Raw genomic sequence first — 27,585 nt, 5'->3', positions numbered from 1 at the left:
AATCTATTGCACTGCAAGCTTTACCTCTGCTTCTTGTTGCTGCTGTTAGTGTTTTTTTTCTCATCTAAAAAAACATCAAAAGAAAACCCCAAAAAACAACAGAAGCAGATAGGGCTGCACGATTTTGCATAAAATGAGAATCACGATTTTTTTGGCTTAGAATTGAGATCACGATTCTCTCACGATTTTCTTTTCCAATATAAATATTTATTGCACTTATTAACTGCACATCAACTTCGTAACAGTTGAGACTGAACATAAAAACAACAAATAAACATAAAAACAACAAATGTCTCACATTTTGTTGTTGCCGCAAAATGTTGTACTGCTTGAAATTCCGTCTCCACCGTTGCTCGACGCTGCGTGTATAGAGCAGGTAGTGCAACAATAGAAAAATAGTTGCGGGACAGCACTGTGTAGCGTTTGTCTAGGGTGTTGATCATTTTCCTAAATCCCTCGTTTTGCACAGTGTTGATGGGAGCCATATCTTTGGTCAGGTGATAAGTAATGGCCTCCGTGATTTCTTTGTGCCTGCGGGAGTTCGACGGGTCTAGGGAAGCGCTGTATAAGGTTCCCGTTATTGATGTTTGGGTGGTTGACCGGGACGGATTTTCTCCTGTCACTTTCTCGTCATCCCTGACGTGCTCTCCGTTGTTTTTTCCCTGCTAATTTTAGCATCACACGGCACAGCTTCTGTATCACGTGGTATAAGGCTCCGCCCTTGTCATTTGTTGAGCAGGAAGAGTGAGCGCTTGTTTTCATGCAGATTACGTCCTGGATCAAAATGCGGTACAATCGTCGTCGTCGTCTTTTTTTTTTTTTTTAAATCATTGTCATTTGGAAATGAGATCGCACATAAGTATGAATCGAGATCGCGATTTTCTAACGATTAATCGTGCAGCCCTAGTAGCAGAGTCAAAAACAATAAAAGGTTCTGTTCATCTGGTCTCATCCAAGTGACTTCTTCAGTCTCAGCTGACTGCAGGTTTCCCCAACATGGAAAAAAGAGCTTTGTTATCCAACCCTGGAACATCACCAAGTTATTAGTTCAGGTATGTGGATGACACCTGGGTGAAAGTCAAATCTCAGGATGTACCACTGATCACATGAACTTTGTGGACCAACACATCAAATTCACCAGGGAGGATATGAAATATCTCAGAGGGGTCAGGGGTCAAGAGCTGAACTCTGAGTCTCCTGCTGCTGATCCAAACTCTGTGTTGACACCAAAAGTGAAGAACATGCTGATCATCATCTTTAAACCTCACAGCAGAACTGTGGGTCAAATGATCTGAAGACACACAGAAATGAACTTTCCTCTGCTGCCTGACAGTGACTCTGAACTACAGTCTTCAGGATGTTCATGAACACAAAGTAAAACTGTGTTACAAACTAGGGCTGGGCGATATATCGAGTTTTTTAAAAATATCGATATATTTTCATACGAGATATAAGATGTGACAATATCGTTTATATCGATATAGTCTATGTTACGTTATAATTATACTTGTGGAGCCGCAGGTTTGCCTCTCTTTCGTCCACTTTTGTCTCTACGCAACGTTACTCGGCCTCGCCTCTCCTGCACTGAACACAACTCCCCCATAGCTTCACCTGCAGGCAATGACAAGATGAAAGCGGAAAATCTCCGTTAGCGAGTTACCGTGCGTGGGGCTGGATGGCGTCAACGTGTTAGCGAGCTAACCGCGCTAACGACATGCAGCCCAGAGGGGCTGCACGGCCTAAAATCCTTTCCTTTTCTCAAAAATCGACAGTGCGCCTTATGTATGAATTCTGGTTGTGCTTACTGACCGTGAACCGATTTTATGTGGTACACAGCGCTCAGCAATCTGTCAAAAAATGTTTTAATATGACTTTGCTAAGCTACGGAGCTGCACCGCTTGATGGATTGTCGGAGAATTACGGCTACAGAGGAGGAGCCTCGCGGAGTGATACGTACTGTGTGTGTGTATAAGGACCACAAATGGCACCTGTTCAGAGACGTGGTGCAGCTGTGAAATCTGTCTCTTTGTTATTATGCTCAGCGTCTATTAGTTTACATTTTGACTGCACAATTGTGAGCTTTTTGTTATGCACAAAAACAACATTGTTTTCTTTTATTTATGGACCATGATTATTTAATATATGCTGATAATTTATTTTTGAGTAATATCTACGCTGTATGTAAATAAAAGTGCCCGTGTGACATCTGGGACACAGTGTGACTAAGAACTCTCTTTTTGTTCTTAACTTATGGCTTAAAAAAAAAAAATCGAGATATATATCTTATATCGCCATCCAGCTAAAAAATATCGAGATATGAATTTTGGGTCATATCGCCCAGCCCTATTACAAACATGTATGAATTAGTGCTGTCAGCGTTAATCTCTTTAAAATGACGTTAATGCCATAACAGCATTAACGCAGCAAATCTCTGTTAGTGAGTTACCACCGGTCACCTGCACAGTGACAAAGTTTTATGTTAACCACGCTAACGAGCTAACTGCGCTAATGTGTTGATGCTGTGCAGCCCCACGCACGGGGTGATCCACGATAACTTGCTAATGGAGATTTGCCTGATGGCTCATGGTTCAGCTACAACTAAATGATTGACATTGAGGTTTTTATTGAGAATTAAATTTTTTTTTTGTGAAATTAAAATTTGATTCCAAAGAGACAAAGAAGTTTGGGTGATTCAAGTGTTTTGCACAGTACTGTGTGATTTTTCATAATATAACAACAAACATCACATGTGGTCAAAGTGTCTCCAGATCACAAACTTGCCTCAACTCTTCCAAACCATCCCAGCAGTTTATCAGTTACCGCGACAACAGGAAAAAGAAAAGCACCTAAATTTGCCCAGAGACCTTAATTAAGGTTCCAAGCATCTGCAAAGATAAACATCATATAAACAAAACATTCCAGCAGCTATAATCGACATCCTCAGATCTGATACATTAATTGTCCAGGAAACTCCTGTTTTTATAGCTTGGATCATTTTTGTTTTTTTTGTTTTTAAAAAATAACTATTCAGTTATTTCTTAGTGTTTATGGGTCTTTATTTTCTTATTCCTGATGTGAGTTCCTGTCATGGTACTTTATGCCTTTAGTTCTGTGCTCCCATTCAAGAGTCCTTTAGGTTTATGTGTGTATTTTGGGTTTGTGACTTAATTGTTAGTTGTTTGATTTTCTGTTAGAGCTGCATTGAGTTCTGCTTATCTGGTTTCCTGGAAGAGTTTCCTGTTGTTTAAGAGTCTTTGTTCCTGACCTGCAGTGGTTTTGTACTTTGAGAGTTCAGCTCTAAAGCTGCTCTTGAGTTAATTTTTTTCTCCTGAATCTTGCATTTAGGCTCCATCTCCTACCTAACAAACAATCTTTGATGAAATATTTAAGAGTGGATTAGTGAGACTTGAAATTAAATAAAATTTAAGATTATTTGACAATAATGATCACACTGATGATGTGACAGTTTCCTTCTGGTCCCTCCTCTGAGGTCAGAGCCTGGAAGATGTTATGTCATATATTATGCATTATGTACTGTGTGGAGTGGACAGGATAGAAAACCCAAAATGTAGACTCTCAGAATAATTCTGAACAGGCAGCTTTTTTGCCATTTTTTTAATGGGAAACATGTTGTTTACGAAGTGTTTTGATAACCATCTGCATGCATTCAGAGTTGTACATACCAAGGAGAGATGTATAGTGAAGATGTCAGATTTAACATTTTATAAACCTTTTAATATTCAAAGATCATCCTTTTCAGATGAGACATTGTACATTGTTCCTTCATTCACAATGTTTTGAAGACAAAATAAATGTCGTTTCTCAGAATGCCCTGATTTAATGGCTGGCCATTAATGGTCCCAATCACTTTGTGTCTGCTACCATTAATGGAGGTGCCATTTGAGCACATTGACATCAACATTTCTTCAATCAATGATGTTCTAGCTTCGTCAAGAGCTTTTATATAAAGCAGAAAGCCATTTTTCCAGGCAAAATGGGAGCATGCACAGTCTCTCAGGGGATGGATATTTGAAGGGATGACAAGATAACGAGAGGGAAGCTGCAAAAAGACATGTAAGACTGCATCTCTGCTGCTCCATTCAAAATTGGATGGGTACCATCTCTTCTAACAAGACCAGATTTGTCCCAGAAAGGTTCCCAATTTTCTATAAAGCCCACATCTTTTTTGGAGGACTAAATAAACATCTCAAACACTGAGAAGGAAAGTGCAGCAGGGACAGGTATAGAGGCCATCTTACTAATCAGTCAGCTATGAGCAAAACTATTCTAGCAGATCCCTAAAGACAAAGTGAGTGAATACCATGAATGTAGTTAGTGAGTGAATCAAAAGAGAATGTACCTGGCATAGAGCATGTGAAGATTAGACTAGGAAATAAGACATTATCTAAAAGTTTTAACTAAAGTGGCTAAGCATATGACCTACACAAAAACACCACTGTGTGTTGTAAGAGATACAGAAAGTGATACTCTACCACAGAGAGAGCAATCACCAAGTGACAGCACCACCCCAACCATACTAAGCCAAAATGTCTTGGTAAAGCATTAAGAGTTGTGCCCAGCTCGAGAAAAACAAACCCACTCCATAATCCCCCGTCCACAAAATTTTAGACTTGGCACAATGCAGTAAGTCAAGTACCGTTCTCCTGGAAACTACAAAACCCAGACTTTTCCATCAGATTAGAAGCACGGCTCGTTACGTCAGAGAGCACATCTTTGCTGTTTACTGGCGAAGTGCTTTACGTCACTGCATCTAATGCTTTCTATCTCACATGGCAATCTAAGGCTTTTAATGCAGCTGCTCAGCCATTTCTCCTCCTAGAACAATGGGTTTTATTTTATTTTCTTCTTCTCTCTTAAAAAGTGTGTGTAAGAAAGGTTTCCTGTGTGAGAGGTACTATATGTAAGCTATGTAAAGATCCAACAGGTGGCAGCAGAGGAGCCTCAGTTTCACCACCAAGATCGAACATCATTCCAGATTATTAGGGCTGCTGGGTAGACAACGTTATACAGTGACAGAGTTGCTGGTCCGGTGTGATGGGTGGAGGCTGGTTGCCTTCCTTAGATTTTATAGGACTGCAAGATGCAGCTGGCTCCGTTATATTTCAGACCTGAAATGCAGACTTATAGAAAGTGTCCTTAAAGTGCTCCAAACATCTGTCATTATAGCAGGACAGCACTGATCCCTCAGGGCTCACTCACTGCAACATGTCTGTCTGATCACAGTTTTCTGTTCCACTCAGAGGTGAGAAACAGAGATTTTATCTAAACTAGAATTTTTAAAAAGCCATTACAATCATCTAACATGGATTATACAAAGGCACATGTCAGGTGTGATCATTGGATTTACCTAATGCAGGGATGTCATAGACTTATGCTTTTTATGATATTCTCTACTATGTTTGTGACACAAAAGTAAAAAAACGGCTTGAAGAAAATGGTAAATGGACTGGTTCTTAAATAGCCCTTTTCTGCTCTGAGCACTCAAAGTGTTTTGTCTAAAAAGCTTTGTCTAATCTACTTGCACCAACTTAAGTTATCATCTCAGCTTTCTATAAAGAGCTGATGATTCTTAAAGTAATAGAAAACAATTTCTGAATCCAAAGTGCTGAACAACCTTGAATGACACTAAAGCTTTTAACCTATTTGTTATAATCAGTCATGTCCAAAACCAATTGACTGTTATTAAATATGTTTCAGCCACAAAACCAGATAATTCCTCATTAATTTAAGAAAATAAGAGTCCTTATTTTGACCTCTTAGGTACAAATATTTTGGCATCATTATTTAAAGACTGGCTGCTCTCCAGTTTTCTTCATTTCTGCGTTTGCATTGGAGGACACTGGTCCAGCCCACCACTCTGTTCCTCCCTCTCTCTGACTCTTAAGTGTGGAGTTACAGACCTGTTCTCTCACTCAGGGGCTTTCAGCTTCATCTGAACCTCAAAGCTCATCTCATATAGTCTCATCTGAAGATCCGATTTGATTTGAAGCCCCGATTTTAATACAGAAAGAAAGACATGTCTGCTGGAACACTCTGGTCCACTTTGCTCTTTTTCAGCGTCCTCATGTTCGTCTCTGCAGGTAAGATTAACTGTTAGAAATTGTTTATCTCTGAGGTAAATAACTGAAGAGTATCAGCCTGTTTACATGGTAATAGACTTTGCATGTTTAGCATGAGGCTAAAATTCCCCCTCAGTGGGTCACTGGTGACCTGCTGGATGTTCAGAGGTTCATTAAATCCAACATGACTAAAAACTTAAATGTCAAAGGAAATAAACAAAATATTTAAAGTCAATCATTCTGATCACAATTGTACTTTGACCTTTAACCTCTCTGCTCTGTGTTGTTTCCTCTTTCAGAGCAGAAAAACATCACAGCTGAGTCTGGACAGGACGTCACTCTGACATGTTGAGCTCCAAACAACAACATCACAGCTGTATATTGGAGGAAAGCTGACCTGACAGATAAATATGTGCTTTTGTATCAGGATGATCAGTTTGATCCAGCCAATCAGCATCCATCTTTCCAGAACCGGGTGGATCTGCAGGACAGACAGATGAAGGATGGAGACGTGTCTTTGATTCTGAACAATGTGACGATTAATGACACTGGAACATACGAGTGTCGTGTGTTCATGAAAGAAACACGCTCTCAGGAGCTCATAATCATCATCTACCTGACTGTTGTTGTTCCTCCAGGTGAGTGAGTAGAGTTGAGTGTGTGTGTGATCAGAGGTGAAGCTGCTTCCTGGGGCCCGTTCTTCGTACCTCGCTAAGTAAGTTAGCTGGATTAGATTGTTGACGATTTCGCGTGATCCTGGATCAGTCGGTTCCCCGAAGCTCATCCGGGACTTGCTGTCATAGCAACAGAGCCGTAAGCGTAAACCTGCTCGGGAGCAGGTTTACTTTATGTAAACAGGATTAGATCGCGGCCACGCAGGTATGTCCGCTTCATTTATACGAAAGCAACAGCGATATTCCACCACTGTTTCACCATAAATAAATAACATCAATGTAACTAAAGATAATGCAGCACTTGATCCTTTTATTGATGTCACACAGATACATACAGGTCATTTCCTAAAAAAGGGAAATGTACTATTAACATTCTATTACATGTATGTGATTATTACAGATGTAATTCATATTTTAGAGTACTAATTGTAAATTACTTCGTGTAATCAAGATGAGAGACCACGGCTATAAAAGCGAAGGTGGATTTGGGAAGTCTGTCGCAGCCATGTCCTGTCCGTATACGCGAGCCACCCATTGCGGAAGGTGCAAGATTGATAAGGAGAGTTTTCAGAATCCAGCGTATATTGCGGGACAGACAGGATCCTTTAGCTCAGCGCGACAGTGTGCTCATAGAGAGATATCGATCTTCCCGTGAGGGTATTATTTACTTAACCAACTTGTTGACGAGGGGGTGCAGGACCACCACCTGTCTTTTTTTTTGCTCTGCCCTTTTCTTGGTTGCTGTTATGAACAAACTAACAGAGTATTACAGGGTCTCTTTCCAAGAGACGAAAAGCAATATAAGTGATAAATATTACCATTCTGTAGAATACGCCTGTATTTCACTTTTACTTGTTCCCATGTTCTTGTGGGTCCTGTTGTGGCTCTAATGTGAAAGGGGATATAATATAACATATTATAATATAATATAATGCCATATAATATTGGACAATATAGTGTCATATGATAGATCTACCCTACCGCCTACTGGTGTTGGCCAGAGGGGCCGATGGCGCGATATGGCAGCCTCGCTTCTGTCAGTCTGTCCCAGGGCAGCTGTGGCTACAACCGTAGCTGCTTCCACCAGTGTGTGAATGTGAGAGTGAATGAATAGTGGTATCGTAAAGCGCTTTGGGTGCCTTGGAAAGCGCTATATAAACCCAATCCATTATTATTATTATTATTATTATTATTATTAAATTACCTACGAGTTTAATTTGTCAGCAACTTTCTGCCAGCCCTCTCTCCTTGCTTTTGCAGCCTTTGCAGTGTTCCCTTGCGTTTTAATTAAACTCTGAAACTCCTGAAATCCCTCACTCAAGAGTTCTTGCTCTGCTGCCGGAAAATACCGAGCGCGCTCCTTCGACATTTTCGCCGACCAATCAGCGGGTTGCCGATCAATGTTTCTACTATCGATGCGTAGCCCCTTTTACGACACCCAGTGATCTCACATTACTGTGTCCAGCTGTATTAATCGTCAACAGCAGGTGTGTTCGGGGAACCGGATTAGCGAGCTCACGGTTAGCGCGATGGTTTGGTCTTGGATGTGTCATTTGATCTTGGATGTAGTGAGCGACATACGAAGAACGGGCCCCTGGTTGTTGATGTTTGTTTCTAAAGATGTTGTTGATGAGACTTTGTAGAAAGCAGCTGGTCTGAGTGATGTGATCAGAGTGCAGTAGATAATGTCTGACAGCAGTTTGAAGAGGAAATGGATTCTCTTCTGTTCTTCACTCATCACCTACCTGACAGCTGACACCTCACACCTGTTTCTCACCTGCAGGTCAGACAAGACGACAAGAGAAGGATGAAGACAACAAAGATGGAGGGAAGACGAATGGAGTAAAGAAGGAGGATTTACCTGTTGTATTGATGTGCTTCGTGTTGCTGCTGTTATTGCTTTCTTGATCTACAGAAAATATAGAAAAGGCTCAGTATTCTGTTGGACATCAGCCCATTTCAGACGTCTCAGGGCTTTGTACAGATAACTATGAGACTCCTGCTGCTATTTCAAACCATTAGTGTCAACTTTCAGTTTCAGATAAAACCTTTTAATAACCATTATCAGATGGCCTGGCACCCTGTCCTGCTGTACGAAACCTCACACTCAGTGACAGCTGCTATCAGCTCCACCCATGTCAAACTAGAAGGAAGGAAATTTACTTCTTCACAAATAGTTGGTTTAGAAACAAGATCCAGCTTTTACAAAAACATCCAGATAATCCTCACAGAGTTGTTTATGAAAGCATGTGTAAGTGAGCAGATTAATAACTTGTTACTTGTTTGATTGAGCTTTAGAAAGTGATTATTACAATTTATTTATTGTTTCATTGTTTGTTTACATTTATGGTAGATGGTTATTAGGAAGCTTTACCATACTTAATTTTTCATTTCTCTGTTTGTCATCAAACCTGTTCAGACTGTGTTAGTGTCTGTCCGAGCTCTCTATCAGCGACTCTATGATCCACAGTGTTTGTTCCTCTTCAATAATTTATCACAGGATTGATTAACACCATTTAAAACAGTATTACAAACGAAACCTTACATTAAATTAGTGTTACAGTACAGCTTATTTTCACTGTGCAAGAATTCAATGTACAAGATTTTACACTTTTTTGTAAAATACTCTACACGTGTGAGTATATTTGTTTCATTTTCCTGTTCAGCAGCTGTTTGTAAGATCAAAGTTGTTCTGTGAGGATTGAACCACAAAAACTGATGCTCATGTTGAGATCAGCTATTACAGAATAATTACAGTCACTGACTAAACCAACTGACAACACATAGGAATTATAGGGACTCAATAATCGAAGTGTGAAGGATGCACTGATCTGCTCAAACACATTTTGTTACGTAAAATTAAGTAGAGCTCTTTCCCGTTGGCATGTAGTGTTTTTGGGTCTTGTCCTTCATATTATTATTTTTTCCTCAGATATTTTTATTATATTTTCTGCATCCATTTTAACAAAAGATAAATTGAACAATATGCCGTTTTCTTTTTGAAGAACATAAAACAATATGAAACATACACTCCCACCTCATAATTATAGGAGTACCAGTGGGTGTAGAAAAAGAAAAGAGTGGCTGAGTGGTCAGCTTAGTTGTAGAGATAAGTCAAATCTGTAAGAGAAAAGAAATATGTATAAAGTAGGTAAGTAAATGCCATCATAAAGCGCAGGCACAATAGAGTTTGTATACTTAAACATAAGATAAAATAAAATAGAATAAAGTCTGAGCTGGCTAATTGGGAGCGTTGCGGGACCGCAAAGTCTGAACATAGTCAAAACAGGGTTGCCAGATCTTAAAAAATTTGGCCATAGACCCACGCAGGGTGAATTTAATCTTTTCGAGTTTGCTAAAATGCAAAGCGTCACTGATCCAGATTTCCCAGGATGGGGGAGAAGGGGACTTCCAACATAACAATATTCTGCGTCTTGACAATAAGGTGAGAAATGCTACCAAATCCGCTTGGGGCGTCGGCAAGACAACTGTATCAGGAAGAACCCCAAACAAAGCAGTTAAGGGCACAGGTTGGAGGGGCAGCTGGATGATCTTTGATAAAGTCAGAAAAATATTAATCCAGTATTGTTTGAGGGATGGACATGACCAAAACATATGTATTAGAGAGGAAGGTGTTTGATGACAACAGTCGCAATCAGGGCTAAGGTTGGGGTATATTTGAGCTAGTCTGGTTTTAGTCCAGTGTACACGATGCAAAATCTTACATTGAATCAGCCCGTGTTTGGCACATAATGAGGAGCCATGGACCCGGTAAAGAATTTTATCCCAAGAGTCATCCTAAATCACACACCCCAAATCCTGCTCCCATGCCATTTTAATAGCCGAGGTTGAGGAGTTGCCAAAGGAACATATTCTCCCATACAGACAAGAGATCAGGCCCTGTGATGAAGGGGGGGGGGGGGGGGGGGGGGGGGATAGAAGGTTATCAAAGTCATGACAAGGAGGTCTAGATGGGAAATGGGAGGATTTCTCCTTAAGCCTAGAACACTATCGCTGGGTGATTTACACCCGAGCAAATACATTTACATGATTTCTCTCTCCTGCAGCTGTTTGCGTGTCGAGGAGCCTGTGCCTTCACCAGGGAAGTCTCAAATGTCCCAGGAATGGGTGGACCAAAGACCAGCTCTCCAGAGTCATTATTTTGTTTTAGGAGGGTTTTTTTTTCATTTTGTTAGACATGGCACAGTTGAAAGTAAAAGAAGACCACTCTAATTTGTCATGTGTTGTCATATTTTGATATATTTGATTACTTACTTACATACCACAGCTATGCAGATGACACACAAATATATATCACAATGTCACCAGGAGACCGAGGCCCTGTACAGGCTCTTGGTAAATGCATTGAGGAAATTAATGACTGGTTGTGCCACAATTTTCTCCAACTAAACAAAAACAAAACTGAAGTAATAGTCTTTGGCGCCAAAGAAAAACGATTACAGGTCACCAGAGAACTTCAATCTATACATCTAAAAACCACCAACCAGGCGAGAAATTTGGGTGTAGTGATGGATGCAGACCTAAACTTAGAAAAACACATTAAGACAATAACAAAATCAGCTTACTATCACCTCAAGAATATTTTCAAGGATAAAAAATCTGATGTCTCAACAGGACCTGGAAAAACTAGTCCATGCATTCATCTTTAGTAGGCTTGATTACTGTAACAGCATCTTTACAGGTCTACCTAAAAAATCAGTCAGACAACTACAGCTCATTCAGAACTCTGCTGCTCGAGTCCTCACTAAGACCAAAAAAGTGGACCACATCAGTCCAGCTCTGAGGTCTTTACACTGGCTGCCTGTCCGTCAGAGGATAGACTTTAAAGTCCTGATGCTGGTCTATAAAGCTCTTAATGGTTTAGGACCAAAATACATCAGTGACCTCCTGACCCAGTATGAACCTTCCAGATCCCTCAGGTCATCTGGATCTGGTCTTTTATCAGTTCCCAGAGTCAGAACCAGACACGGAGAAGCTGCATTCAGCTCCGTCTTTGGGAAGCAATTTATTTCTTACTTTATACATTATCTGCGCTGTTGTAATCTTCACCAAGTCTTGGAATTTAATAGCTTGCATTTTGACAAAGAGTGCATTTGTATGGTCCCTGTACCCTACATTATTTATTAATCTAATGGCCCTTTTCTGTATTATAGTTATTGTTTGTGTGTTACTTTTGTATGTGTTTCCCCAGACCTCTACACAGTAGCTCATATATGGCAGTAGTAAAGCACAGTATAAAATGTGCAGTGCTTTCTGATCCAACATATGCTTTGCTTTCCCCAGGACGGCAATGCCCCGTGCCAATTTCCCCCGAACATAAGTAATGTGTGGCTTCCAACAGAGCTTGTGGTCGATGATCACCCCAAGAAATTTTATTTCATTTACTCTTTCTAAATATACATTGTTAACACATATTTCTACTTCGATGTTTTTCTTTTGGTTTCCAAACAACATAAATTTGGTTTTATCTAGATTCAATGATAATTTATTTATATCAAACCACTTCTTTAATATCGTTAATTCCTGTGTGATCATTTCCAAAACCTGTGGCAATTCCACACCTGAACACAGTATATTTGTGTCATCTACAAATATCACAAACTTTAAAATCTCCGATACTCTGCAGATATCATTTAAGTACATAATAAACATTTTTGGACCCAGTACTGAACCTTGAGGTACTCCACAAGCTATATCCATCAAATTAGATTTATATTCATTTATTTGTACATATTGTTGCCTATTCCCTACATAGCTTTTTAACCATTCCAAAACCACTCCCCTAAACCCGTACTTTTCCAGTTTTTTTAATAGAATTTCATGATTAACAGTATCAAACACCTTCTTTAGATCTAAGAAAACTCCGAGCGCATACCTCTTATTATCCATACATTCCGTTATCTTTTCCATTAAATCTATCAGTGCCAAAGCTGTTGATCTGTTGTTTCTGAACCAATTGTGCTATACAAATAAATTTGCCTTGCCTTGCCTTACTTTTTATTGGTTATATTATATCGGGTAAAAATCACCCGGCATTAGTGATTGTGTTACTATTTATAGCGATAATGTTCTAGGGTTAACAAAACTCGGGATTTGTAAGTAGCGAAAAAAGTGACTTTTTGGAAGGCCAAATTTCAATGAGAGCTGTTCAAAGGAGGCAAATGTATTCTGAATATACAGATCAGAAAAAGACCTGATACCCAAGGAGGCCCACAAATAAAAAGCATCATCAACTAAAGAAGGCTGAAAAGAGGGATTTTTCAAAATGGGTGACTGAAGGAAAAAAAGGTCAACTTAAAATAACGACGAAATTGATACCATATTTTCAAGGTAACTTTGACAATAGAGTTATTATAAAAACCTGCACTCGGAGGCTGCTTTTGGGCATAAATCAGGGCTGGTAAAGAGGATAAGGCACAAGAAGAAATCTCCAAGCTCAGCCACACCGGGGCTGTCCTTCATATTATTCACCTAATTTCCTTCGGGATGAAAAAAGTATTCTGATTCTGATTTAGATTAAGTATTCTGGGCAGTAAACTCACTACTTTCTGTAGTTTCAGAGTCAGATATTAATTTCTCTAATTCTGCATCACAAAGCTTATTACATATTTGTTGCTGTGAATATTAATATTGTTATTGGTATTGTAATGTTCTTCATCATGGTTGTTTTTCCATGCTTTTTCATTTCCGCGTATAAATATTGAATGTTTTGGTAAAGTTCATCATGAGCAACAACAAATCATTTCACAAAATAAAACTGGAAAAATGTCCATTACGCACAGACCCTTGATTAAACTTTTTGATAAAACTTTATCAAAAATCACATGCTCAGCAGCCTTAATCATTGAATGTAATCTCCCTCTTGTTTTCTAAACTCTGTTCCTGCTTTATGCAATCCAAACTGTGTGTGTGTGTGTGTGTGTGTGTGTGTGTGTGTGTGTGTGTGTGTGTGTGTGTGTGTGTGTGTGTGTGTGTGTGTGTGGTGACAGAGCTGAGCTGTTGAGTTCCAAAAATGTCTACATGTTAAAGATTAGACTTATTATTAAATATGATAAATTCATGGCAGGGATTAGAAGTGTGAGTTGGAAGGACCACAGGGTCACATCACATTCCATCACCCACATGGTGCATTTACAAGTATGTAAAAGATATATCTCCAAGAGATATAAAACTAGAAATTACAAATAAATGATGTGATACTGGGTAAGATGGGGAAAAAAGTAAACCACAGAGAAGATTCAATGATGCAGTAAAGGAGGACTTTACATTATTACAAAGAAATATTATATAGAAATATTTCTCACTGCTAGTGATGTACTGCATTCAAAGAGCAAAAGAGGTCACAGAGAGTCGGGAAATTATGCAAACTCATTGCCTTAACATAACAAAGTAAAACTTGCTTAAGCTAACTAGGTGAGGACGTATTCATTGAAAGTACACAGTACTAAGAATAACCAGATTTTTCTGATTGTGCAATACTAATTTTTTCAGTTTACAAAATTCACGTTTCATGTAACTGAAATCTTTAATTATCTGGTCTAAAGCAAATAATGCTATAGACTATATTTATATGAAATTTGTTTATATTGTGTATATTCACTATATTTGATGTATTTTAACCATACATAGTGCATATTACAGAATTACAGAAAGAAAATTTCTCTATATCCGCCCCTGACTGTAAGAAAGCCATTAGACTTGACAGCAGACTGATCACAAACACACCTCAAAGCTGTGACTGACACTGGAATTGAGTCGGAGCTCAAATCTACTTTTCTTGATTTCACAACTGCACTCTTCAAACACTCCTCCATCTTGTGTAAAAGTAAAAGTGAAACCAATAAGACTACTGAGCTCATCCTCCATCTTGTCTAAAAGTGAAAGTGTAACTACTAAGCTTATCCTCCATTTTATTATATTTAATTACAGGACAAAAAAAATGATAGAAAAAAATTAAGGAAAACAGGAATAGAGCCAGAGGTATTTGAATGTGATACTAAAGAAAACCCATCATTCTGGTCCATGATGCTTCCATCTTTGTTAATCAGTGCATTGTTCCTGCTGGCATCTCTGGCATTGATGGTGTCCAGTTCCTGGACAGTTTTCCAAGAGATGTAATCACTTCAGCATTACTGAGGTTGGCCATGTGCTCTCCGCCCATTTATATGTGTGCAGAACAGCAACCTTCACTTCAAACAAAGCCCTAAACTCAACCTGATTGATCCAACAGAAACACATCATCTTCTCAAAAAGTTGCCAGAAGCCATCAAACAGACACAAGAGTTATGAAGGCAGCATATATAAATAATCACCTGTTCTGGAAGTATCTTTATGACTCTGTTGTTGTTACTATACCTAAAAGGCAGCTTTTCCTTCCCACTCTTGACAAAGTGCTTGTTCATAGGGGGTCATCTAAATTTTGAGGTTTTCTCTGTTTTATTGTAGGTTTTTCTTTACCTTACAATATAAAGCATCTTCAGGATTTAAACTGAGATATATTGTAACTTGAGTGAAGAGACCGACTGCACGTTTTGTATGTTTTGCCTTCGTATGACCACTAGAGGGAGATGTTGGGACTAGTATGAATGCACCTTGATTGACAGTTGATCAACAGTTGCAAAGTTTTTTGAAATCTTTTAAAAGCTTAATTACTTTGGTGCAATTATAATAAATACCAACTATTATTGAAAAAAAGTGTATTTTTTGCAGTTCATTTTTTCTGCCCTACTTTTCATGTCATGACAAGTTTTGCATGCACTCTGCAGCATTATATCATTTTGTATTAATATTTAGTGTACGCACCTAAAACCTACCACCACCATTGTGGTGGTGATGCAGTATTTAAATGCTAATAATCTAGATTTAGTATATTATATATGCCCATCTTTAATTTACTGAAATAGAGTGGTATTGCCAAAATCAATAGGTCAGCTGGACTCAAACACAGCACATGGAAAATAGGTTTAGTGAGTTCATTTACAGTGAATGAAGAAGTTAAAGTATTTGCTAATGATGGTCTGTTTGAAACTCCAGCCTGTGTGTCAACAAAAACCTAACTGCTCCAGAAGCACTGTGTCGAGGTATGATCTGAATAGTCACACAATCAGTGAAGTCTGAAGCTTCATTTGGTTCATCACTGCTTCGTCACCTGATTCAGTGGTTTATAAGGAAGTAAATCATTGGCAGGATTTGTGCTTGTTGCTGTGATTTTGCTGAGATAGAGAACGAGTGTGAGACATGGAGGCAGTGGAAATTTCGACTTTATTATCAAAATGATCAACAATATTTAATTTTTTTGTAATATGTCTCCAATACTACTTTTCAATATGTACTTTTGTTATAATGCATGTATGATCCTCCTACCATCAAATGTAACATGTCACAATCCTGTGGACTTTCAACTTCCTTACAAGTAAGAGACTTTCAAACTCCTCAGCACTGACATCAGTGAGGATCTCACTAACCCATAACACACAGCATCATCAAAAATGCTCAATAATGACTCTTTGTCATGTTCCTATGTCTGTGGACTCTGTGTTTATGCTTAAGTTTATTAATATTCTGTGGTTTTGTTTATTTTGGGTTGTTTGTGATTATCCCTAGTGTTTTGTGTCCTCTGTGCTCTCCTGTTCCATGTTTCAAGTTCCTATTTTCTGTCTCCTCAGTCTGTGTGAAGTTTGTGGCAATCGTGGCTCAAGAGTTGGGCGTTCGTCTTGTAAGGTTGCCGGTTCGAGCCCGGCTCCGACAGTCTCGGTCGTTGTGTCCTTGGGCAAGACACTTCACCCGTTGCCTACTGGTGGTGGTCAGAGGGCCCGGTGGCGCCAGTGTCCGGCAGCTTCGCCTCTGTCAGTGCGCCCCAGGATGGCTGTGGCTACAATGTAGCTTGCCATCACCAGTGTGTGAATGTGTGTGTGACTGGGTGGATGATTGTGTATAGTGTAAATGCTTTGGGGTGCTTAGATAAAATGGTAAATGGCCTGTATTTATATAGCGCTTTACTAGTCCCTAAGGACCCCAAAGTGCTTTACATATCCAGTCTTGCCGAAGGACACAACGACCGAGACTGTCCAAGTCGGGGCTCGAACCTGCAACCTTCCGATTACAAGGCGAACTCCCAACTCTTGAGCCACGATCGCCCAGGACCAAGTAGGACCAAGTAAAGCGCTATACAAATACGGTATGGTACAAATGGTAAAAGACCATTTACCATTTGCGTCTTTAGAGCTCAGTCGGTGTTTCCTGTTTTATTTTGAAGGTTCATCTGTCTTGTCAGTGTTTCTACAGGGAGTGCAGAATTATTAGGCAAGTTGTATTTTTGAGGAATAATTTTATTATTGATCAACAACCATGTTCTCAATGAACCCAAAAAACTCATTAATATCAAAGCTGAATGTTTTTGGAAGTAGTTTGTAGTTTGTTTTTAGTTTTAGCTATTTTAGGGGGATATCTGTGTGTGCAGGTGACTATTACTGTGCATAATTATTAGGCAACTCAACAAAAAACAAATATATACCCATTTCAATTATTTATTTTTACCAGTGAAACCAATATAACATCTCCACATTCACAAATATACATTTCTGACATTCAAAAACAAAAGAAAAACAAATCAGCGACCAATATAGCCACCTTTCTTTGCAAGGACACTCAAAAGCCTGCCATCCATGGATTCTGTCAGTGTTTTGATCTGTTCACCATCAACATTGTGTGCAGCAGCAACCACAGCCTCCCAGACACTGTTCAGAGAGGTGTACTGTTTTCCCTCCTTGTAAATCTCACATTTGATGATGGACCACAGGTTCTCAATGGGGTTCAGATCAGGTGAACAAGGAGGGCATGTCATTAGTTTTTCTTCTTTTATACCCTTTCTTGCCAGCCACGCTGTGGAGTACTTGGACGCGTGTGATGGAGCATTGTCCTGCATGAAAATCATGTTTTTCTTGAAGGATGCAGACTTCTTCCTGTACCACTGCTTGAAGAAGGTGTCTTCCAGAAACTGGCAGTAGGACTGGGAGTTGAGCTTGACTCCATCCTCAACCCGAAAAGGCCCCACAAGCTCATCTTTGATGATACCAGCCCAAACCAGTACTCCACCTCCACCTTGCTGGCGTCTGAGTCGGACTGGAGCTCTCTGCCCTTTACCAATCCAGCCACGGGCCCATCCATCTGGCCCATCAAGACTCACTCTCATTTCATCAGTCCATAAAACCTTAGAAAAATCAGTCTTGAGATATTTCTTGGCCCAGTCTTGACGTTTCAGCTTGTGTGTCTTGTTCAGTGGTGGTCGTCTTTCAGCCTTTCTTACCTTGGCCATGTCTCTGAGTATTGCACACCTTGTGCTTTTGGGCACTCCAGTGATGTTGCAGCTCTGAAATATGGCCAAACTGGTGGCAAGTGGCATCTTGGCAGCTGCACACTTGACTTTTCTCAGTTCATGGGCAGTTATTTTGCGCCTTGGTTTTTCCACACGCTTCTTGCGACCCTGTTGACTATTTTGAATGAAACGCTTGATTGTTCGATGATCACGCTTCAGAAGCTTTGCAATTTTGAGACTGCTGCATCCCTCTGCAAGATATCTCACTGTTTTTGACTTTTCTGAGCCTGTCAAGTCCTTCTTTTGACCCATTTTGCCAAAGGAAAGGACGTTGCCTAATAATTATGCACACCTGATATAGGGTGTTGATGTCATTAGACCACACCCCTTCTCATTACAGAGATGCACATCACCTAATATGCTTAATTGGTAGTAGGCTTTCGAGCCTATACAGCTTGGAGTAAGACAACATGCATGAAGAGGATGATGTGGACAAAATACTCATTTGCCTAATAATTCTGCACTCCCTGTAGTTTTGCTTCCCCTTGTCTCATTATGTCCAATTAATCCCAGCTGTGTCTGCCTCCTGTTTCCCTGATTGTCCTGTTTATATTTAAGCCCTGTGTTTTCTTGTGTATGTTGTTGGTTTGTCTGTGTTACCTCCCTGCGTCACTCTGCGTTCATCCATGCTGTTCTCCCTGCTGTTCTCCCTGCTCATTGTCCTTCATGTTTTCTCTGCTCCCTCGTGTTCTGGTTTGTTGTTTAGTTTTCCCAGTTTAGGTTATGTCTAAGTTTTGTCTTTTCAGCACCCCCGCTTGTGTGTTTCACTCTCCACCAATAAAAGCTCACTCATATCAGCAGTGCCTGCGTCTTGGGTCCTCCATTCACAACTCACATGGCTTGTCTGCCAAACCATGACACTCTTCTTCCTAAGGAAGCTGAGAAAATTTGGATTAACCTCCAAACTGCTCAGTGCTTTTACAAATTCACAGTGGAGAGTATCCTGACAAACTGCACGGGAACTGCACCACTCAGGACAGGAAGGCTCTCCAGCATGTCATTAAAATGGCATAACTCATCTATGGAGTGCGCCTCCCAGCACTACAGGACATCTACAACACTCAGGTCAGGAAAAGGACACATAACATCATCAAGGACAGCACACACACATACTGTTGACACTCCTGCCATCTGGCAGATGCTCCGGGAGTGTGAAAGCGAGAACAACTAGATTAAAAAACAGTTACTGTCCACAGGCCATCAGGCTACTGCATCACTGACTATTACGGAATTGTAATTATCCATAACTGTAGATTTTCAATTTTGTACATTTATACACAACATAATAAAACTGTAATTAGTCATCCTTAGATAGTTAGATAGTTTTTTTGTTAATTTATGTTGTAATTTATGTTAGGTCAGTCTGTCTTGTCTCTGCTAGCCAGCTAACTAGGCCTCTTAGTTAGCTAGTTTAGAGTTTTTCTGTTAAATTATGTTGTAAATTTATGTTGCATGTAGCACCTTGGTTCCTGGAGGAACGTTGTTTCGCCTCACTGTGTACTGTTAAACTGTATATGGTTGAAGTGACAATAAAGCCAACTTGACTTGACTTGACTTGAATTACCCTTATTCTGTAAATGTAAAATTCTGCACATGTATATTAACCTGTAAATTTGCAATTTGTGTACATATCTCTACATATACACCTTAATATTGCATACTTTGTATATATTATCACTGTGACAGTGTTGCAACTACTAGTACTTTAAATTCTGATTACACCCACGCACTGTTTTACTTATTTAGTTGTGTGAAGGGAACCTGCAAAATAAGAATTCCATTGCTATTGTAACCTATTGTGTTTTGTGGAGTACATGACAATAAACTTCTTGAATCTTGGAGAGCAAATGAAGCTTTCTGAAGCTTGTATTGAAAAAAGATCCATTACTGGAAGCTTTTCTTTTTGGTGACATCTGGTGGCCAAACATATAAAAAGCAACTTGAATCTTAAACTTTAAATGAACTGCTTCATAACTCAGCTCTGCCCACTCTACAGAGCTAAGTTGCCAGCTCTTCTGTTTGATATCATGTGGCATTTCTGTGAGACATCAGAGTACCGTTGTGGTGCTTTGAACATTTGGTTTTTGTTTTTCTGTTTTTTTGAATGAAAAAATACATGTTATGTATATTTGATTAATAAATAATTTGATAAATGGATATGCTTAAACATGTGCCTTTTCTTGCGACTTATTGATTTTGTAAAATAATAATAATAATGATAATAACAAAGTACAAAACAGTTTTATAATATGTTGGGAGTATGCTTTTGTTGGGAGGGCCCTGTCTCCACATGAGTATGTTATGAACTGTTTTTAGTGGTATTTTTATTTTTATTTAGCAAAGTATCCTCTCTTCCTGGCTCAGTGTCTCTAATTATGTCGCACACTTGTTTCCAGTCTCTCGCACAAATCACCAAAACACAGCACAAAGCCCACCAATGAGTCACTTCCTTATAAACCACCACATCAGGTACAGAGGCAGTACTGACGAAGGCTGTTGAGGTCGCTGACTCTTCAAATCGATCGTCACTACTTAAGAAACGAGTTGGACATTTTGGCATCGAGCGAGTAAAACTTTATTCCCGTGTAGTCAGGTTTAAACTCGGGTTCTGTTATTCAGTGAAAATACAAACAGACTCAGACATTTTGAAAAATGAAAGTGTCGGATCATCTGAACTCGAGAACAAGGAAATGTCTACTGTAACTGCATCACTCTGCTCCACTTTGATGTTTGTCGGTGTCTTCGTGTTTGTCTCTACAGGTGAGGTTTAAAACACTTAAAAACACTTTGGGGGGAGAATTGGTAACATGTCAACCAGATCGACAGTCCATTATCTTCTCTAATCATTAATTTTAGATTGATTCGGTTTGTCTGGGATACGGCTGATATACTAGGCTGGGTGGAGTCGATGTGGATTTAACGTCTATTAACTGTAATCCAGCTGTGACAGAGACAAAGAAGTGTAATGTGTGTGTCAGTGTGGTGTGTTGTAGTGTCAGGAGTCAGTGTACAGCTACAAAGCTTTTTATTCAGTGTATACAAACAGCTGTAGCTACATAAAGGCAGCATGCAGAGATTCACATTGTCTTATAATGAGAGGGCTCAACTGGTTAGTCACACTCTAGATCTTGTTTTAACTCAGTGGTTCCCAAACTTTTTTTGCTGGGCCCTTCCAATCCCCCCGCCAATAAAAAAGTGGTATCAGTAGCGGTTTTTGATACGGGCGACACGGGCGGTTGCCCGGGGCGGTATCGTGGTGGGGGGCGGCATCACGGCATCGGCAAAAAAAATAAAAATAAAAAATTGCTCGTACTCATGCTGCCCCGACATCAGCCAGCGCATACTGGGGATGTCATAGGCACCGATCTGTTTTCTATCGCCCATTTGCTGGGATTAAGGGCGCCCTCCGTTTGCGAGGTGCGCCTGCTGCTTGCGGCACTGGGAGGAGAGGGCGGGGCGGAGCGGCGGGGGATTCTCTGGCTGGCTGGAGCAGCATCTAATAACCAACTCGCAAAATAAAAAAAATAAAACAAAAACAAAACAACAAACACAAAAACACCAGACATCATGATACAGACTTATAATTTGCACCGATGTTTTTTTCAAAATTCTATACACGAAAAGTGAGCGCGAGAGCCCTCGGTGCGCCTGCTCGCTGCTGAAGTCAAAGTAAACTTTATTGTCATCTCCGCTACAGTACAGTATATAGAGAGTCGAGACGACGAGGCTCCAGTTACAGCAGTGCAAGTAAACAAACAATAAATATAAGAAGAATAAGAAAATAAATATACACTTTAGGACTCGGGGTAAAGGGATCAATAACAATTTAAAATTTATAATTTACAGTTTGATGATTTAAAGTCTCACACAACCCGTCGAAAGAGGAGGGGGGCGGCTGCTTCCGAATAGAGCACATTTCATTCATAATGTTGTAAATCCAAGCCCATTATGTATTCATGATTTGAGTCCTGGGTTGTGTGAAATCCCAGAAATAAACCCTAGACAAAGTGAATCTGTGAATTAAGGTGTAGGTGTGTTAGATTATGTTGTGGCGATCCTCGAGTTGGGGAATTTGTGTTCATATTGGAGTGCAAAATTAAAACCGATGTAAGATGGACAAGAAAAGTTCAAAGCCATCAGGTCCCCAGTTTAGAAAAAATAGAAAAGAAGAGGAGGAGAAACGAGCAAAAGATGCAGGTAAGCAGATGTGTGATTGGATAATGGCAGGTCATCCTTAAACAATCAGAATCAGAATACTTTATTAATCCCTAAGGAAATAATGTGGGTTACAGTTGCTCCAAGAAGAAATGGTAAAAATAGCAACAGTAACAGACTAAACTCCAAACAATACATTATGTTACAGATTTTAATATTAATTAGTCATTGTCAGTTGTTGATTTGTCCTGTTCTCATTGTGTATGACGAATTATGATGTCTGTTTGGTAGCCATTTGCATACTATGCATACTCTCTCTCTTCATATGTGTGTGTGTGTTTCTCTGGCGAAATTCAGTATGGTTCCTACAACAGTTTTATGCTAATATATAATCCTTAATATGTTTTGTGTGTGTGTGGGGAGGGGGAGGGGGGGTGGGGGCGCCAGAGGGAGTGTTCGCCCGGGGCGCCAAACAGGCTAGGACCGCCACTGAGTGGTATCATGCTATCTCTAATTCGAATCACTGAAAACTGAGATATTTTAGAACTTCTTTTTGCGTTTATGTGTGGACGAGGAATACAGTTCGCCTGGCAACGTTAAAGTTATGTGGCTTTTTTCACGTCACACTGTGCGCCACGTTATTGTTTACATGAGATGAATTTCTACAATAAATACTGTTACTGTTAATCTTACTATCTTCACTTTTTACAGTGTGTGTATATCTTACATATACACACGCAATTGGTGTAATTATTTTACTTGTAGTTGTTTTTTTCCTGTGTAATAATATTCAACATTGCTATCAATATATCTTCAAAAATGTCTCTCTGTGCAAAATAGGTTTAAAAACATAAACAACTGTGGGATACTGTTTGTCTGTGATTTGGAGAGCCCAGTGCGTGCTCCTCACACAGGGACAACTAATTCTGTCGCAGAGACCTACCTTGCTACTTGTGCAGGTGAAGCCAAAGGGAAGATATGCTAGCAGTGTCCAAGCATATGGAACGCCAGGACTAACATAATGAATTAATTAAATACACCATTAAGTAATTAATTAAATGTGGCAATAATTAAATAAAATTGGAAATAATTAATTAAAATGGGAAATAAATAATTAAATAAATATTTTTGAAATATTTACTTAATTAATAATTATTGACACATTTAAATAATTATTTAATGGTGTATTTCACTCATTTTGGCACATTTGACTCCTTCAAGTCTCACCATGAATTACATTTTATCTGTCAATCCCACAGATAAAATAAATTCGGAGATGACTGCCCAGCCTGTGGAATGCCAGGAGTGCCATAATGAATGAATTAAGTACACCATTAAATAATTCATTAAATGTAGCAATAATTCATTAAAATAGGAAATAAATAAATAAATAGTTAAATGTGTCAATAATTAATTAATTAATTAAATGTGTCAAATGTTTTTTTTTATTATTATTATTATTTATATTTATACCTGAACGCTACCCCAACAGAGGTTGATTAGCTTGTTAATGAGTTTACCTCCTCACTACGTACGACTCTGCATACTGTAGCCCTTGTGAAAAATACACTTAACAAAAATATAAACGCAACACCTTTGTTACTGCTCCCATTCCCCATGGGATGGACGTAGAGACCTAAAATTCATTCCAGATACACAATATAACCATCCCTCCCAAACAGTGGTCACAAATCAGTCCAAATGTGTGGTAGTGGGCACATCTGCTATATTGAGATAATTCGTCCCACCTCACAGGTGTGCCACATCAGGATGCTGATCTGACATCATGAGTAGTGCACAGGTGTACCTCAGACTGCCCACAACAAAAGGCCACCCTGGAATGTGCAGTTTTTTGCGCTATTGGGGGTCTGGGGACCCAGAACCGGTCAGTATCTGGTGTGACCACCATTTGCCTCATGCAGTGCAACACATCGTCGCATGGAGTCTATCAGATTGTCAAGTGTGGCCTGTGGAATGTTGGTCCACTCCACTTCAATGGCTGTGCGAGGTTGTTGGATATTCGTGGGAACTGGTACACGCTGTCGTATACGCCGGTCAAGAACATCCCGAACATGCTCAATGGGTGACATGTCCGGTGAGTATGCTGGCCATGCAAGAACTGGGACATTCTCAGCTGCCATCTGCCCTGAACAATGTGAACCATGATTCATCCGTGAAGCGCACACCTCTCCAACGTGCCAGACGCCATCGAATGTGAGCATTTGCCCACACAAGTCTGCTACGGCGACGAGCTGGAGTCAGGTCAAGACCCCGATGAGGACGACGGGCATGCAGTTGAGCGTCCCTGAGACGGTTTCTGACAGTTTGTGCAGAAATTGTTTGGTTGTGCAAACCAATTGTTCCAGCAGCTGTCTGGGTGGCTGGTCTCAGACGATCTTGGAGGTGAACCTGCTGGATGTGGAGGTCCTGGGCTGGTGTGGTTACACGAGGTCTGCGGTTGTGAGGCCGGTTGGATGTGCTGCCATATTCTCTGAAACGCCTGTGGAGACGGCTTATGGTTGAGGAATGAACATTCAATGCACGGGCGACAGATCTGGTTGACATTCCTGCTGTCAGCATGCCAATTGCACGCTCCCTCATTGCTTGTGGCATCTGTGGCATTTTGCTGTGAGACAAAACTGCACATTCCAGGGTGGCCTTTTGTTGTGGGCAGTCTGAGGTACACCTGTGCACTACTCATGATGTCAGATCAGCATCCTGATGTGGCACACCTGTGAGGTGGGATGGATTATCTCAATATGGCAGATGTGCCCACTACCACACATTTGGACTGATTTGTGACCACTGTTTGGGAGGGATGGTTATATTGTGTATCTGGGATGAATTTTAGGTCTCTACGTCCATCCCATGGGGAATGGGAGCAGTAACAAAGGTGTTGCGTTTATATTTTTGTTCAGTGTATCTGCATATTTTATCAAGATATCACATATTTTCAAAAGTGCGCCGTCGTTTTCAGAGACGTCTGTTACCCACCCGCTCGATAGCAAGCCGGGGGGTTCAATGATCACTCAAGCCGGCGAGTGCAGCGGACTCCCGGCTTCATTGTTTTCAGACCCCTGCTCTTTCGCCACTCGGGTCAAACATGATATATAAGTCACTCGGATAACTTAAAATTGTTATTGTTTCGCTTTTTTCGGTGTTAATTTGTTCCGGAGTAAATTGGTTTGGCTGAGGGTGAAACATGGGTGAAAAAAGTGAAAAAAAACTGAGAAAAACGACCATGACTAGCACAAAATGGTAACATGATTGCGGAATCTAATTGCTAATACTTTAGTTAGAAAACATTGCGAGAAAATAAAGAGGAGAAAGAAACTGAGAATGACCAGAGCTGCTGTAACAGGCTGTCACATGCAAGGGGCACCGGAAGTGTAAACACGATGTATAAGTCACTTAGATAACTTAAAAATGTTTTTGTTTGACTTTTTTCAGTATTTTATTTGTTCCTCAGTAAATTGGTTTGGCTGAGATTAAAGTTCTAAAGTTTTCACACAGCTGAATAAACGTCCAACAGAAAACTGATTAAACAGAAGTGTGAGATGATCAAGAATTTATGCCGGTATCCTGTTATATCTTAAATAGCATGGAGCACACGGCTGGGTTTATTAAACTCCACTGAGACATCTGGTGACACAAAACTAGAAGGCAAGAACGTCCAATTTCACAGACGCTCCCTTCGGTGTACCAGGCCTCCTGAGGACCTAGCCCACGTAGACCAGGAAGGCCAGGTCCTCATGAAGATGCAGCCCATGGATTTGGACACCCAATTAAATCTGACTTTAAAAGTCTGATTAAAATTTTCAACTTTGTTTTTGACGCCATTGTTGTGTTTGTCACATTAAGCAGGTCAGATATACCTGTTAGAAACCAAACACAGTTTCCACTGTGTGTGTGAAGGAGTCATGAGGCTGGGTGAACACTTAACATCTGTAATCCAGCTGTGACAGAGACAAAGTGTAATGTGTGTGTCAGTGTGATGTGTTGTAGTGTCAGGAGTCAGGATGCAGCTACAAAGCTTTTTGTTCAGTGTATACAAACAGCTGTAGCTCCATAAAGGCAGCATGCAGAGACTCACAGTGTCTTATAATGAGAGGCTGCTTTCTCTCACACATTATGTTCACTTATTATCACCACATGTTGTTGTTCTGTGGAAGCTAACATCTTGTAGTTTCTGACACTTTGCATGTTTAGCATGAGGCTAAAATTCCCCCTCAGTGGGTCACTGGTGACCTGCTGGATGTTCAAAGTCAAAGTCAAAGTCAACTTTATTGTCAATTCTGCCACATGTACGGGACATACAGAGAATAGAAACTTCGTTACTCTCAATCCCTAGATAAAATAGCAAATGAACATTTAAATATAAGAGTGATTAAAAATGCAAGTAAAATAATTAAAGTAAAAATTTAAATAAATACAATACAATTTTACATATAACAAGAAAGCTATACAATATACAATATAATGGGTAAATGACATTGAGTGCAAACCAGGCAGAGTAGTGCAAATAGGCAAATAGTGCAAATGGAGATTTAGTAATGTACGGTATGAGATAGTGTAACAACAAAGAGGTTCAGAGGTTCATTAAATCCAACATGACTAAAAACTCAAATGTCAAAGGAAATAAACAAAATATTTAAAGTCAATCATTCTGATCATAATTGTACTTTGACCTTTAACCTCTCTGCTCTGTGTTGTTTCCTCTTTCAGAGCAGAAAAACATCACAGCTGAGTCTGGACAGGACGTCACTCTGACATGTCGAGCTCCAAACAACAAGATCAGAGCTGTAGAGTGGAGCAGAGCTGACCTGAAGAAAGAATATCTGCTTTTTTACCTTGATGGTCACTTTGATCCAGACAACCAGCATCCATCTTTTAAGAACCGGGTGGATCTGCAGGACAGACAGATGAAGGATGGAGACGTGTCTTTGATTCTGAAGGATGTGACGATTAATGACGCTGAAACATACAAGTGTTATGGCTTCATGGCAGAAACACGCTCATGGGAGTTCATCAGCATCATCTACCTCAGGGTTTCTCCAGGTGAGTGAGTAGAGTTGAGTGTGTGTGTGATCAGAGGTGAAGCTGCTTCCTGGTTGTTGATGTGTGTTTGTTGTATGGATGAGCTGGTGGATGTCAGAGGTAGACAGATGTTTCTCCAGCTGTTGTCTTTGTGGCAGGTAGTCTAGAGTTGTAGAGCAGCATTGTTTGGTTAGAGCAGAAACAAAGACATTTATGAATCCGTCTCTTCTTCTCTTGCTCTCTA

The 27,585-nt window shown here is 40.0% G+C and overlaps 1 pseudogene across 1 annotated transcript in view; it reads left to right on the top strand.

Annotated features, from left to right (window-relative positions):
- LOC147333978 (hemicentin-2-like) overlaps positions 1–27,370 on the top strand; it is an 81,631-nt pseudogene extending 54,261 nt beyond the window's left edge. Inside the window, exons 12-13 of the transcript XR_015128356.1 lie at positions 6,380–6,718; positions 27,030–27,370. The product of XR_015128356.1 is annotated as a hemicentin-2-like (transcript). The remainder of the gene's footprint in view (positions 1–6,379; positions 6,719–27,029) is intronic.
- Positions 27,371–27,585: the final 215 nt, after the last annotated feature.

This window comes from Aulonocara sp. 'chitande type north' Nkhata Bay, linkage group LG3 (genome assembly GCF_057382095.1).
Source record: "Aulonocara sp. 'chitande type north' Nkhata Bay isolate Kocher_YH1m ecotype deep benthic linkage group LG3, A_spYH_male_GT1.1, whole genome shotgun sequence".
In the NCBI taxonomy this organism is placed as follows: Eukaryota; Metazoa; Chordata; class Actinopteri; order Cichliformes; family Cichlidae; genus Aulonocara; species Aulonocara sp. 'chitande type north' Nkhata Bay.
This window is presented reverse-complemented; position numbering and strand designations above follow the sequence as displayed.